A 14,291-nucleotide genomic window follows, 5' to 3' on the forward strand; every position below is an offset into this window, starting at 1 on the left:
CCTCCTAGTGTTTTCCTGCCAAAACATATCCATTTTGCATATATTTAAATGTATGTTGTCTAGGTTGTTATTTAAATTAATAAGCCAATCAGGCAAGCATTAAGTATTTACTATATGTCAGATGTGCAACAGAAAATACAAAGAAGAAAACTAACTCGACAAGGAGATTACTTTTAATAGGGTAAAATAAATGTTTGTATAAATAGCATCTCTAAAAGAGCTACTTTCCAGGTTCCTGCAGGACTTGATTACTTCTCACAGTTGTAAGGGTAGCTTTAAAGCTGATAAAGAGTTAAGCTGCTAGAACTACTGCTTAATAACTCCCAACTTGTGCACTCCCTAATATTAAATTAGCCACAGTTAATGAACTTTTAGGTAAATAATTAGCTTTATTTACTAAATAAGTATAGCTATAGAAACACTTTGAACTGTTGAATGTTTTCCCTTTGTGGCAAACAATAAAATGAAATACATAGGTTATGAAGCAAGCCAATTATATTGATATATAGTTTATATATAGATTCTCCAGAGAATTCATCAAACTTTTAAAAAGCAGTTAATACCCACACTTCCCAAAATAGTTTCAGAAATTGAGAAAGAAAGCACCCTAACAGAATCCTTTCATGTGACAAATATAATCCAAATAAACTATGGAAAGATTAAACTTTCCAGAAGGAAAATTATAAGCCATTATCACTAATAAAAATTGACTCAAAAATGTTAAAATTCTCTCTAACATACCACAGCAATCCAAAATATTCATTATGACCAAGAGGGCTTAATTCCAGGGATGCAAGGTTCAATATTGAAAGAAATAAAAGGTAAGCACAGAAAAAAAAAAAAAAAAACTATTCCCACAACTTTACTAAATATTTTCTGCATATATTGTTTTGTAGATGTGTTTTTGATAACTCCCTCATTTTGGGATTTTTATCCTTGTCACTCTTTTTAGTTTTATTGGTTTGTTTAATCCATATTTAAGTACGAGTTAGGTTTCTCTTTTCTTCCATTTGTTCTAATATTGTTGGGTTTGATTTTTGTTTGTTGTTGTTTTTAGGAAGAGAATCGCAATCCCTTCCTTTTTTTTCCTATTTCAATTTCTCTTCACCTCACCTGCTGCTTATCTGTGCTCTGGTGAGTCCTGTCTTATCTGTTGCATGAATTATTTCTTCTTCTCTGTTAACCTTTGACTTGATTAGAATACATTTTACATATTCTCTATGTTATTGCTCTTCTTTCCATTTTATGTGATAATTTAGTTCCAGAAAAGCAGAGATTCATCTGTAGTTGGGTACTGTGAAATTTAGTCCATAAGGCCTGAAAAGGCTTGTTTCTTCATTATTACTTCTGTTTACCTTCTTTCATCTTTGTCTCCTGACATATCTTCAGAAAGAAACCTCAATACTTTGTTATTTAGTTGTTGTCCTTGGTTGCTCTATTTGTTATCTTGTATTTCTTTTCTTTGGGGTGGTGAGAAGCAAATAATTTGTTTAGCTCTGGTTTTCTTTTTAGAAATGCTTTGAACACCTCCTTTTTATTAAATGGCCATCTTTTTTTCAGGAATGATTAGGTTTAGATTTTTCAGGATATGAAATTTTGGGTTGCATTTTGAATGTCTTTGATGTTTATTAACACAGTATTCCATTTCCTCCTTCAGTTCAGATGCAAAACAGTTTTATATTTTTAAAAATTTCTTTTCCTTTATATTAGAAGATCTTTCTCCTGGTGGTTTGAAGAATTTGTTAATTTTTTTATTGGAATTATTATACTTTACCACTTGTTTCTTAGAGTATACTGCATAGGTTTATTTGGGGTATTTTTCAGAGTCCAGAAGTTCCTGGTAGTTTTCTTGCATTAAGGAATTCATGTTTTTTAACTTGTCACATTCATTTCTGAGAAATCTTTTATCCTTAATTTGTTTCTATGCACTCTGTTTCTAAGATCAATAGAATTTGCTTGAATGGAGATTTTGCTTTTTTTTAATACTATTTTTTTTTGCTCCTTTTCTTTTCATTGCTATTTATTTTCATTCTCTCATGGTTCTGCTCCTAACTGTTTGATCTCTCCTCCTTAGTATTCTTTATTAGATGAAGATCTAGGTCATGTCCACTAAATGTGAGTATCCCATGAGACTCTGTCATAGGCCCTTGTCTTTCATATTACTTCACTTGGTGATCTCATTAGCTACCATGAATTTCATTATCATCTCTAATACTGATGATTCTAAAATCTATTCAGTTCTAACCTTTCCCTCCCAGTTCTGTTCCTTTCTCTAGATTTCAAAACCATTTCCCTTCTCTTAAAGTTTAGTCCTTAAACTTTCCTTAGTGTCTGGGGTCTTCTTGTTCTGGAACAGCTACTTAGGAATGATAAAGTTTGGCACAGGGCAGAGAGTTGTAGGACTCCCTTCTGGTCGGTGCAGGTCCTTGATAAAAGAATTTACAAACCCAAAAAGTTAGACTGGCAAAAATAAGTTTATTGGCACTGAGAACTCAGCTTTTGCTAGGAGGCTGACTTCCTCAGTGGCAAACTGAGAAGCAAAGGTTTAGTAGAGAAATCCTGGCAGAGAGATAAAGAGGGGTTAACACTGAGAAAAGAGTGTCTTCTCAGTGGCCAAGGGGTCCTTGCAGGCAGCTATGCCAAGGAGAGGCCCCTTGGCCTGGTATGATTTCTGCTTTTGGCCCTCTGCAAAGAATTGAGTGAGCAAAAACCTATATTTATCTTGGCTGGGAGCTAGGGACAGTTTGAATTAAAATCAGACTGAAATCTTCCAGTTGAATAGAAGATTTCCAATTGAATGAATGTCCCTGGACTAATGTTCAACTCAAAAGAGGATAGAGGGTATAACAGAATGAAACTACTTCTCTTGATTCCCTGGGGTGGGTCTTTCTCAGGGGACAGCAGAAGCTCTGAACTCTGAGAGTTCAAGAAGAATTTCTTGGAGGAGTTTCTGAAGCATTTACCTCATGGTTCCCCCCAAGTCAGGAACTCACATGGAATATTACTCCAAAAGTCTAACACCTTTTTCCCAATGTCAAATTGCTCCTGGAGCCTCCATTTTTGTAGAAGGGCTCAGGCTGGCTTACCTCCATTCCCTTTCTGACCTTGCTCCTGAATGTCTTAGGGTTTCACAACTGTGCCTCTCAATTTCTGGCTCATCCTAGCCCTTTCCTCAGTCATTTTATTCATTCTTTGATCACTTATTTTCAGCTTATTTTTGTGTGTTGTGTTCTCCCATGAGAATGTAAGCTCCTTGTTTATGGACATTTTTCTTTTTGCTTGTATTTATATCCCAAGATTTAGCATGGCTCCTGGCACATAATAGGCACTTAATAAATATTTTCTTCCATTCTTCCTTTTTTCCCCTTCCATTTCTCTTTCCCTCTTTTCCTTTTTTCCTTCCATCCTTTGGCTTAAAGGACACAGGATTCTTTCTTCAGTGGGAGAGACTAATTACTCAATTTCCCATGACTGTGGGAGGACTCAGGAGAGAAGGAAGTGAAGGAGAAGAAAAACCCTAAATTTTAAGAAGCTCTAGTTTAATATATATTCTCTTATGTATATTTCCTCTGATTTATTTTATTATTGACTTGGAAAAATGAACTTATTTGCTATTTGTCATGTATGCTTATTGTAGATCTGGCATTTGGTGGTAAGGGAGTCAACTTGGGGTCATCTTTTGTCATCAAAAGATAGCTGTCAGATTAAAGATGCTGGGGATGGAGCCAATATATTGGAGTAAAGTCAGGAAGCTGCTGGAGCTCTCCCAGATTCCATCAAAAACCACATGAAACCAAGCTTCTGAGCAGAGTATGAAGGAATGAAACCCCTCTTTAGCTCAAGATACACTGAAAACACTTCAAGAAAGCTCAGTCTCACTAGGCTGAAAAGAGTGTTCAGGCCAGCTCAGATAGAATCTGGGAAAGCCTGTAAGAGGATCTTAATCCCAGCCAATCAGCAACTCAGACTCTCAGTCCTAGCTCAGAAGAGAAGCACAGTAGTGGGGCAGCCTCCAGTCCCAGCTCAAAAGGCAAACTCTGGGAAACCAGGCTGTTTCCTAAACAGAGCAGGCAAAGCTACTCTTTGCAAACACAAGATGGTGCTGTGCTCAAAGCCAAGGCTCAGAACTGCACAGGCAGCTTGGGGTCAGAGCCCCTCATACCCCAGTAGGCAGATCTTGACCTCAAAAATAAAAAAAAGGAGAAATATCAAAAGAAAAGGAAAGAAGATGAGCAAGAAACAGAAAAGAACCTTGGCCATAGAAAACTACTCTGGTGATAGGGCAGACCAAAACACAAACTCAGATGAGGACAGAATGTCCACAGAGAAAATCTCAAAGAGTGGGATAAATTGGTCTCAAGGGCAAAGAGGCTTCTTGGAAGTGTTCATAAAAGATTTTAAAAGCAAATAAGAGAGGTAGGAAAAAAAATGAGAAAAGAAATGAGAGGCATGAATGAGAGTAAACAGCTTGGAAAAGAAAGTAAAGAAAATTGAAGAAAATAACACGATCAGAAGTAGAATTAACCATATGGAAAAAGATATACAAAAGCTAATTGAAGAAAATCACATATTAAAAACTAGGACAAGACAAATAGAAGATGATATGAGACAGCAAATGAAAAAAATGGAAGAAAATGTGAAATACATACAACTTAGATTGAGGATAAAGTGGAAAGAGAGAACAAAAGTATATACAGGGGAGAAAATAGGATAGAGGGAAATACAGAACTGGTAATTATAACTGTGAATGTGAATGGAATGAACTTTCCCATAAAACGGAAGCAAATAGAGTAGATTGAAAAACAGAATCCTACAATATGTTGTTTACAAGAAACACATTTGACACAAAGGGTAAAGGTAAAAAGCTGGAATAGAATTTTTATTATGCTTCAGCTGAAGTAAAAAAAAAAAAAAAAAACAGGGGTCGCAATTCTAACCTCAGATAAAGCAAAAGTAAAAATAGATCTTATTAAAAGACATAAGGAAGGAAAGAACATCTTGATAAAGGGCCCCTAAATAATGAAGTACTAACGATACTAAATGTGCATGCATCAAGTGGCAGAGAAGGAAAATTCCTAGAGAAGATTTTAAGCCAGTTACAGGAAGAGATAGCAAAACTATTCTGGTGGGAGACCTCAACCTTCTCAGAATCAGACAAATTTAACCACAAAATAAATAAGAAATTAAACTAGGGAGGTTAATAGGATCCTAGAAAACTTAGATATGATATATCTCTGGAGAAAATTGAATAGGGACAGAAAGGAATACATCTTTTTTTTGGCAGCATATGACACTTACACAAAAACTGACCATATATTAGAATATAAAAACCTTACAATCAAATGCAGAAAGTCAGAAATAGTAAATGCTTCCTTTTCAGACCACAATGCAATAAAAATTACATTCACTAAAGGGCTAGAGAAAGATAAAATAAAAAATCAATTGGAAATTAATCTAATTCTAAAGAATCAGTGGGTTAAACAACAAATCACAGAAACAATCCATAATTTCATTCAAGAGAATGACAATAATGAGACAGCATACCAAAATCTACGGGATGCAGCCAAAACAGTTCTTAAGGGAAATTTTATATTTCTAAATAGCTATATGAATGAAATGAGATCAATGAATTAGTTACACAGCTAAAAAAAAGGTAGAAAAAGAACAAATTAAAACCTCCTAATTAAATACCAAATTAGAAAAATGAAAGGGGGTGAATTCACCACCAATGAAAAAAAAAAATTAAAGCAATAATTAGGAACTGTTTTGCTCAATTGCAAGTCTGAGAATCTAACTGAAATGGATGAATATTTTCAAAAATATAAATTGCCCAGGTTAACAGAAGAGGAAATAAAATTTTAGAAAAAGAAATTGAACAAGACATTAATGAGCTGTCTAAGAAAAAATCTCTAGGGCCAGATGGATTCACAAGTGAATTCTATTAAACATTTAAAGAACAATTAATTCCAATAATATGTAATCTATTTGGAAAAATAGGTAAAGAAAGAGTACTATCAAATTCCTTTTATGATACAAATACAGTTCTGATACCTAAATCAGGAAGAGCCAAAACAGAGGAAAAAAATTACAGACCAATCTCCTTAATGAATATTGATGCAAAAATTTTAAATAAAATATTAATAAAGAGATTAGAGCAACTTATCAGAAGAATAATACATTGTGACCAGTAGAATTTATGCCAGGAATTTGGGGCTGGGTTTAATATCAGGAAAATTGTTACTATAATTGACCATATGAATAACAAAACCAACAGAAATCATATTTCAATAGATGCAGAAAAAGCTTTTGACAAAATACAGCACCCATTCCTATTAAAACCATTAGAGAGCATAGGGATAAAGGGAACTTTCCTTAAAATAATAAGCACTATCTAAAACCTATAACAAGCATTTTTTTTGGGGGGGGTTGCTGAGGCATTTGGGGTTAAGTAATTTGCCCAAGGCCACACAGCTAGGAAGTATTAAATGTCTGAGGCCAAATTTGAACTAGATACTCCTTACTTCAGGCCCAGCACTCTATCCATTATGTCATCTAGCTGCTCCCTACAAGCATTATTTGTAATGAAGAGAAGGTGGATGCATTCCCAATAAGATTAGGGGTGAAACAAGGATGCCCATTATTGCCACTATTATTCAACATTGTGCTAGAAATTATGGCTTTAGCAATAAGAAAAGAAAAAGAAATTGGAGCAATTAGAATAGGCAGAGAGGAAATAAAACTATCACTCTTTGTAGATGATATACTTAGAGAATCCTATTAAATTTTCCAAAAACTATTAGAAACAATTCACAGCTTTAACAAAGTTGCAGGATATAAAATAAAACCACATAAATCATCAGCACTTCTATATATTACTGACAAAGCCCATCAGCAAGAGATAGAAAAAATTTCATTTAAAATTATGGTAGACAAAATAACATACTTAGGGGTCTACTTGCCAAGACAAACCCAAGAACTATATGAACACAATTACAAAACACTCCTCATACAAATAAAGTCAGATCTAAACAATTGGAAAAATAGCAACTGTTCATGGGAAATCTGAGCTAATATAATAAAAATAACAATTCTGCCTAAATTGGTCTACTTATTTAGGGCCATACCAATCAACTGCCAAAACTATTTTATAGAACTAAAAAAAAAAAATAATTCATCCGAAAGAACAAAAGGTCAAAAATATAAAGAGAATTAATTTTAAAAAGTAAAGTCTGGTGGCTTAGCAGTATCAACCTAAAACTGTATTATAAAGTATCAGTGATCAAAACCATTTGGTATTGGCTAAGAAAAAGAATGGCAGATCAGTGGAATAGTTTAAATACACATGACATAATCAAGGCCTATTGCAATCTTGTACTTGATAAATCCCCAAATTCCAGCTTCTGGAATAAGAATTCACTATTTGACAAAAATTGTTGGGAAAACTGGAAAATAATATGTTAGAAACTCAACATAGATCTATATCTCACACCCCATATCAAAATAAGGTCAAAATGGATACATGATTTGAGCATAAAGGATGATAACATAAACAAATTAGAGAACAAACAATAATTTACCAATCAGATTTTTGGAGAAGGGAGGAAATTATGACCCAAGAAGAACTAGAAAACATTATGAAGAACTTTGATTACATTGAACTAAAAAGTTTTTGCACAAACAAAATCAACATACAAGATTAAAAGGGGAAAGACAAAGCTGGGAAAAAATCTTTACAGCCAGTATTTCTGATAAAAGGTCTCATTTCTAAAACATATAAGGAATTATGTCAAATTTATAAGAATACAAGTCATTCCCCAAATGATAAATTGTCAAAGAATATGAACAATTTTCAGAAGTTGAAATTAAAGCCATAATCATATGAAAAATACTCTACATCATTATTGATTAGAGAAATGCAGATTAAAATAACTGAGATATCACCTCACACTGCTCAGATTGGCTAAGATGACAAGAAAAGATAATGATAAATGTTATAGGGGATGTGGGAAAACTGGGACACTAATGCATTGTTGGTGAAATATGATCCAACCATCTGAAAATATGACCAAAGGGCTATCAAACTGCATAACCTTTGACCTAGCCATGCCATTACTGGGTCTGTATCCCAAGGAAATCATAAAAGAGGGAAAAGGACCCATATGTGCATTATAGCAGCTATTTTTGTGATGGCAAAGAATTGGAAAATGAGAAGATACCCATCAATTGGGAAAGGTTTAAATAAGTTGTAGTATATGAAGCTTGTGACTATTGATCTGTAAAAAATGAACAAACTAATTTTACCAAGTCCTGGAAAGATTTACACAAGTTGATGCTGAGTGAAACAAGTAAAACCTGGAATACATTGCACACAGAACAAGAGTTTCCATGATCAATTATGAAAGATGTGGTTTTTCTCAGCGGTCCAATGACCCAAAGCTATCCCAATAAACTATGGATAGAAAATGCCATCTGCATCCAGAAAAAGAACTGAGGCTGAATATAAATGAACATCCTATTATGTTCACTTCTTTTTTTCTATTTTTTTCTCTTTCCCATGGTTTTTCCCTTTTGCTCTGATTTTTCTCTCCCAACATGATTTATAGGTGTGTTAAAATAAACAAATTAATAAATGGGAAAAATAGCCGGCAGGAATTTAGTTTGAACCTAAAAATTATGTCCCCTAGGCAAATAATTTTTAAGGGAACAGATAGTTATAATTCTAGCTCAATACTTCTCTTTGAAAAGAGCAAAGAGACCACACTCTGGTCCCAATATCCTCCTTTCTTGGGGAAGACTTGGGTAGAAGAGATTCTAGGGTCATTATTCTTGCCTCCCTTTAAGCTACCTTTAGACAGACTCATGTGGATATATATAACCCACATGAATAAAACAAAATAGCATCCACATACCACATTTAATTTCCTTTCCTTCCCTGTTTCCCTCCTTTCTTTCTCTCCTTCCCTCCTTTTGTCCTTCCTTCTGTTTTTATTTCTTTGCTTGATCTCTCTCTTACTCCCTCCCTCCCTTCCCTCCTTCCTTTCTTCTAATGAAGTAGCAATGAGTTGTCTTTTCCCCACATGCATTCCTTGCACATAGGACCCTTTTCATAGTATTTATTCCAGGTAGGCATTGTGTGTGTGTGTGTAGTTGAAGAACTTCTAGCAGCTGAACTTCCAAGGACATTTAACTTCCTCTTCTGTATTTTTAGTTTCTCTAGGTCTCTGTGACCTGCGTGAGTATGTTGAATGGTAGCCAATATATACTTAGATTTTAGACATATGTATTTAACCTCGAATGATGACATTTATCACTGTTCAAGTTACCAACATCTGGCCAATTAGTTGCTTGATGTATGGTTCCTCCCAGAACTAGGAATCTGCTGTTTTTGGCATGAATAACATTCAATTAAGGGGTGGGGGTGGGGGGCACCTATCTCTTAATGTTCTCCAACTCATGATGTATCCTTTGTATCTAAACCCTATAAAAACTGTATACCTTATCCCCTTCTTTAGCCCTTCTACCGTGAGCTCTCTCTCTCTTTCCCTCCTCGCGGTGGAATTGCTCATTCTCATGAGAATTAATTAAATAAACAACTTTTCTGCTTTTTTACTTCAAGAGGTCTCTGAATAATCATTTTTGGATAGGATTTTCTATCCCTCACAGCATAAACAATACAGAAATACAATCCTACTTCCTCAAACAGGTTTTCACATGGGATGAGCCCTAACCATACCACCCTAAGGGAAAAGTAGTCACCTCCCCTCTAGCTAACCAGTCCACCAGTTTCAGTAAGGAATTAAGGAAGTAGCCCATTAAATATTTACTTTACAAGGAGATATTTTATGACTTCTTTATAGAATCTTATAAAATTGTTCCTTTTAAAAAAAGTCACATTTACCCATTTTCTTCATCCCCTTGGCTCAAAGGGCACCAGACTCTCTTCATTGGTGGAGACTTATTAGTCAATTTCCCATGCTTGTCAGGTGAGAGGGAGTTGGGGGAGGGGAGAATAGAAGAGAAGAAGTCATGGGTGGAAAAAGTTTTAGAAGCTCTGATCCAGTATATATACTCCTATGTATATATATTCTGATTTATTTTGCTATTGATTTGGAAAAATGAATTTATTTGCTATTTGCTATGTGTGTTCATTGTAGATTTGGCATTTGGTGGTGAGACAGTCATATTTATCCAGGTAAGTGTGTTCTAAAAAAATAATTGTTTTTGTTATCTAAATTCACAAAACTCCTTAATGATTTGATCTGTATAGTCACTGGGGAGATAAACTCAGGTATGTGTTTAGCAGATATTTTTGGTTGATCACTCAAGAGTTACTCTGTATTTAACCCTCATTTTTTTTTTTCTACATATAACTCCCAAGAGTTTGACATTGATATTTAATCTGATTCACAAAATGTCACAGGAAATTATTTTTCAAAACATGCCTTCGAGAAGATTAATGTTTTGGTTTAGAGATATATTAGATAACCTCTGGGTCATTTCCAACTTTGAAATTCTGTGATTATTGATATAATGGAAAACATTTCAGATTTTTCTAAATAATTAAAATAAAGTTATCAAGTCATAAGTCCATTTATGGCAGAGTTAACACTTTCCAAAATTAATATAAATGCAACACTTTATTAAAGTAAGAGATCTTTACTATTAATTTACAAATGGTGAAGAGTGACAAATAATTTTGATATACTGTAAGTATAATTTCAATGTATTTCATAAATACAAAACCTCAACATTCTCAGTATAATTTTTACAGTTTAGTTTAAATATACATTTACAGCATTTCAGAGGGACATAGTATTTTAAAACAAAAAGCTAACCTTGTGATATCTTACTTCTCAACACAGAATTTGAGTAGTATACAATCCAAGTATACATGTAAAGTAAATTCTATTGAAATATGACATGTAATTAACATGTATTGTACACACAATGGAAAACACATATCAAGTGTTTCAAGTGTATTTATTTCTAATAGTTTACATGTTCATAGCAAGATTTAAAGGCAAACTCTACACCATGAACCACAACATTCTTTCAAGGGTCAGAAACCAAAGATTCATGATGTTTTAAACACAGTGTCTTTTATATTGTGATTCTCTCTACATTAGCCTATTTATGATCATAACCTGGAGTTCAATCCTGTACATTTGCATAAGACTATTCTAATTGATAGAACTGTTATTCAGCATTATTCTTATGAGGGGATAGAGTTGGCTCAAAAGTTTGGGAGATTTTCTTTTGCTTCAAAAGAGAACATCTTGGGGTGGGAGGATGACATATTTTGGAAGATAGACATATTTGGAAGGTATTTCTTCTCTCCAACATATTTTTGATTTCAGGTTTGCCTACTTAAAGACCAATGAGAAAGTTTCTTCTCCAAAAGTCTTGAACCAGTTTTACCCTTCATACAGGCATGTAGCATTAATAGTTATTCTGTCCTAAGGACAGGTCATATGCAAATGTAGCAAGATTGAAACTAAGGGTTAAACAAAATAGAATCACTGAGGTCTCTCTAATGTAATGTTAACTCTCCTGTTCTTCAATCTGGGTTCAAAATCTAAATGTTTTTTCCTCCTCTGGATTTAGTTCAGTATTTCTTCCTTTTAAAATTTTCTTTAAAAATAATATTCACATATACATTAGTTTGCATATTTTTAGTTTTTAATCATACGAACTCATATCAGAGTTTGAAAGATTCTTTAAATATAAACATTGATCTTTCCTTAATTTAAATGATCATGTTGAAATTTTTAAAAATGTATATTATGTGGCAGAAATATTGCAATTTCTCCATTATCAAAACAGAAGGTTCTGTGTATTTTATTAAACCTGTGGGCCGAATGATATACTAAATGATGGATTATCTTAAAATAATTTTTAAAAATTTGAATATTGTAGTACAGAATGCACCAATATTTATAAAAATAAAAACCAAGCATTATTTTTTACTTTACATGAAATCATGATTTTTAGTTTCAGGGGCAAATAAATTACTACATAATATTTTTGGTATTTGTTTCTAATAATATGAAATACACTAATAAATATATTGTTAAATGGTCTAATTTCACCTGGGAATATTGTAACAACTCATGTATCAGTTTTGTTTGAAATATTTCCGATATAATAAACTGTTATAATTGAAATTGTTCCTGCCATTATTTTAAGCTTAACAAATGTTAGATTTAGATCAATAGTATAAGCTTACAAAATTTCTCTAAAAATAACTTTAATTGAGGGAAACTGGGCAGGAATTAAAAAAAAAACACTTCAATATATACAAAACTTTTGTTTTTAAAGATAATGTTAGGATATGTTTGTTGAAAAATTTCTTTACCTCATCCAGTGTTTTGTTTTTATTGTATTTAAGATTACCAGTTTGAATCTGTAGAATAGTCTGTAAGAAGAATTTGAAATTAACATTTTAATATTTCCAAGTTAAAAAGCAAAATGCATTTTACAAAAAGCTAATAGTGTAAGTAAAATTTATCACTTTTAGTCTGTGACTTAAAGTCAGTGATAGACTCCAATTATTTGAAACAAAAAGATAAAAATCGATTAATTATTCAAGATGTGTGACTTTTTAGTGTAGGAGTTAGAATGGGGAAGTACACTGGCATAGATAGCTCCATGGAGTGTGATTCAATCTGATCTCTTTTATTCCCATCACCATCAATAACACCAAAAAAAAGTTTGTGGTCCTAAATTATATTTTAAATTGAAATAGGTGGAAAAAAGGCCCAAATTAGATTACAAAATGTCTTTTTTTCTATCAATTTAAAAATTTTGAAGAATAATTTTTAGTCACAATGTTGAGGCTATTTATTTCTCAGAATTGGTAAAATTTAGTGTCAACAGATTCTGAAGGAAACCAGTACATGGATATATTTAAAAAACAAACAAACAAAAATGGTTAATCTCAGTGAAAAGTTCAAAAAAGGGTGGCTATAAAATCTTTATACAGCTTTAAACACATTGGATTTGTAAATGATAAAAGCACATTGTAAATGACATTAAATTTTTATGTTTTATTATTGTTAATTTCCATTTTTTTCAGAAATTCATTCATGAAATTACTGTGCAGCTACTTAAAACTTTTGAGAAATGTTTTACAAATGATGGTAGTAATTATAAAGGTTAAAATCAGAATATATTTCTTTAGAACACTAATATGTCAGCTTTTATGTAACATATTTCTATCATATGTATATCAAACTTACCAAAGTTTAAAGTTGCACTAGAACTTTATAATCACCCTGTATATTTCAGTTGTTTTTTAGACTTCATATTCATGAAAATTTATGTATTTTGAAAACTAAGAATTAAATTTCCAGTCAAAATAAATTTATACATATCATCAAAGTGTCAAATTTTTTGGCAAAAATCTATCAATAAAGGTTGAAAATATTTTAAACAAAATTTGTGGGAAAACTGAAAGTTTTTTTCTTTAATAAAACAATTTCATATCAATCAAAAGCACAAATACACATTAGTACTTTTAGAGAAACAGAAAATACAAGCAAGACTTAAGTTTTAAAATTCAGTATATGATACTTAAATAATTTGTTTATGAATAAAAGACACTTGCAAAAGGAATTTTTTTTTATTAATTTCTTTGAACTAAGTCTCTTGAGGGCAGACACTTTTTAAATTATTTTTCTCCCTTTTGTCCCCAGAATCTACCACAATGCCTTATAAACATTACAGGCATTTATTAATGATTGTTGAATTAAATATAATACTCAATTCAGAAAATAATATCAAGTAGAATTTGCTATATCAATTTTAATGTACTTTTTACTTTGTTAAAGTTACAAAGATTAAATGAATTAACTTATCAATAATAAACATTAGAATCAACAGAACAGTAATATTTCTGATCTAATTCATGATATATATATATATATATCATGATATATATATATATATATATATATATATATATATATATACACACATATGTCAAATATAGGCATGTGTATCATAGGATCCATAAAATTCATTTGCAAATAATTTCAATAATATAACAAATTCATTCATGCCAGTGTAAATGAAAATTGAGAAAGGCAGCATGGAATAGCGGAGATAGTGCTGGATTTGGAGTAAAAAAGAATTGGGTTTAAATTTTGCCCTATTTACTAGCTGCATGGCCCTGGGCAAGTCACTTAAACTCCATGCCTTAGTTTCTTCATTTGTAAAATGAAGGGGTTGGACTTGATGTTCTCCAAGTACCCTTCCAAGACTGTATCATTCTATGATGTTACTCTTTCCTT

This window comes from Sarcophilus harrisii, chromosome 3 (genome assembly GCF_902635505.1).
Source record: "Sarcophilus harrisii chromosome 3, mSarHar1.11, whole genome shotgun sequence".
NCBI classification, from domain to species: domain Eukaryota; kingdom Metazoa; phylum Chordata; class Mammalia; order Dasyuromorphia; family Dasyuridae; genus Sarcophilus; species Sarcophilus harrisii.